This window comes from Saccopteryx leptura, chromosome 3, assembly GCF_036850995.1.
Source record: "Saccopteryx leptura isolate mSacLep1 chromosome 3, mSacLep1_pri_phased_curated, whole genome shotgun sequence".
Lineage (NCBI taxonomy): Eukaryota > Metazoa > Chordata > Mammalia > Chiroptera > Emballonuridae > Saccopteryx > Saccopteryx leptura.
Genome location: NC_089505.1, coordinates 215,838,699 through 215,840,866, shown reverse-complemented (window position 1 = coordinate 215,840,866; position 2,168 = coordinate 215,838,699). Strand labels below are relative to the sequence as shown.

General features: G+C 32.3%; 1 pseudogene; it reads right to left on the bottom strand.

Annotated features, from left to right (window-relative positions):
• Positions 1-1,127: 1,127 nt before the first annotated feature.
• Positions 1,128-1,368, bottom strand: LOC136397808 (large ribosomal subunit protein eL43-like; annotated as a pseudogene).
• Positions 1,369-2,168: the final 800 nt, after the last annotated feature.

The window sequence follows — 2,168 nt, the reverse complement described above, 5'->3', positions numbered from 1 at the left end:
ATTTATTTTCTAAAACAAAGATTATTTTTCCAGATTTTTACAAAATAAAGCCCACATATTTTTGTTAAATGAAAACCAATTTTTTAAAAAAAATTCCAATTTCCTAGCCTTCCCTGTTGACAATCATTAACTTCTTTTCTGGATCTGTGGATATGACTTGGTATTGTTTTGTTTATTCATTTATTTTGTTTTATGGATTCTACAAATGAAATCATATGTATTTGTCTTTTCCTGTCTGACTTATTTCACTTAACATAATACCTCTTGATTCATTCATGTTGTCACAAATGACAAGCTATTAATATATAATGAAATATTGTATGTATCTTATTTATCTTTTCATCTATTGATTAACATTTAAGTTGTTTCCATATCTTGGCTATTACTAGGATGAAATCCCATATTATAAGAAGGTTTTTAGAGTCTAAATTATAAATGAGAATTTAAAATGTATTAAATATTATAATTTATTTGGACTCCTAGTAGTTACTGTGCCCACCTTCTTGTCATGACAAGGAGAGCCCTCCTTGGATGTATTACCCTCGTATTCACAAAATAATTTCTTCCAGGTTTGTATGAACTGTTTAAGTTGTTTTCTGGTGAGAGTTTTTGTTTGTGTCCTAATTTTTAATATTTATAACTCTCTCCTTCCTGACAGTTACATAAAACACAATAATTGTTTATTTAAAGGACAAAATATTAATTTGGCAATACTGACCGCATTAACCAGTGCTACTCAAATACCTGAACCTCCCTTTGTTTTTACACTAACACAAAACTGAAGGGCAGAACTTACTACATTCAGTGGGACTGTAGGGGAGTTATGCCAGATGAACTGGTGTATCAATAAGATGGAGAGTGTGGTATTGGTGTGAAATATGAAAACTCTTTCTTCTTCTTCTTCTTCTTCTTCTTCTTCTTCTTCTTCTTCTTCTTCTTCTTCTTCTTCTTCTCCTCCTCCTCCTCCTCCTCCTCCTCCTCCTCCTCCTCCTTCTTCTTCTTCTTCTTCTTCTTCTTCTTCTTCTTCTTTCTTTCTTTCTTTTTCTTCTTCTTTCTTCTCCTTCTTCTTCGGTTACATAAAGTAACCCATCTATTTTAGACTAGCAGTGTTTCCAATTATGATGTTCCTATTGGTCTTTCGATTCCTTCAGTCTTCTGATGGCAAACTTAACTGTAACAGCCCAGAAACCACCAGCTACTGTTTTCAAGCAAGAACCACATGTTCCAGATCCCCACAGCCCACCTCTTCACCTTAATTTTGCCGCACAAAGAGCAAGTGTATTTGGAGTGCTGGCTGATTTCAATTTTCTTTACCATCTTCTTGAGGGAGGCGCCATAACAGATGCCATCTTTACCCACGATTCCACTTTTTTGGTGTGTTCAGCCATGTAGCCTCAAAATAGGTTGAAACTTTCTTTCTTATTCTTAAGCTGCTGGCATTCATCTTGACTATACCATGCCCCCAGATGAAAAAAACTGCCTCACCCAAAAGTGTCTTTACCTGTTTGATTTTTTTTATGTTCAGCCATTCCAACTGGCTTACTATCGATAGTTGGTACCTAAACCAGTTTCCACTGGCTTTGACAATGATACTTTCTTTACTTTGAATGCCCCCTTGTTTCTTCTTGACTATTTTATATAGTTATATAGTCACCTTGCTCTACAAAGCACATTGCAAACATTTCTTTATGGAATTTGTTAATGAATCTTCAACATTTCAAAAATATCACCTTTGAAAACTCTAGAAATACTTGTATGTCTTTTAATAAATTATATGTTTTACTTAACAAACTTGAAAATATGTATTTGTAGATTTTTATTTCTCAACTGTAAAATGTAAAGGCATGAATGATTTCTGTTGCACACAGTAAAATGCATAGGTGAAAGAATAAATTTATAAATTATGTTAAATATTTTAAACTACTTACAAAACTAATATAATTTACCTGTGCTTCCCAAATTAATAATTTACTTCAAGTTTCAATTTCTTAAACCATATGTTGAATTAGGAAACTTAAAATTAGCTAATGGGTATAAGCTGTCTGAGATCTCATACTATAACTCATTCAACATTGTTTTTATAAAGATATGAAACTAGGATTTTAAATGATGAACTCAATCTCATTTAGGTGGTAGTTCAAGCTAAATATATAAAAGACATAAAATAG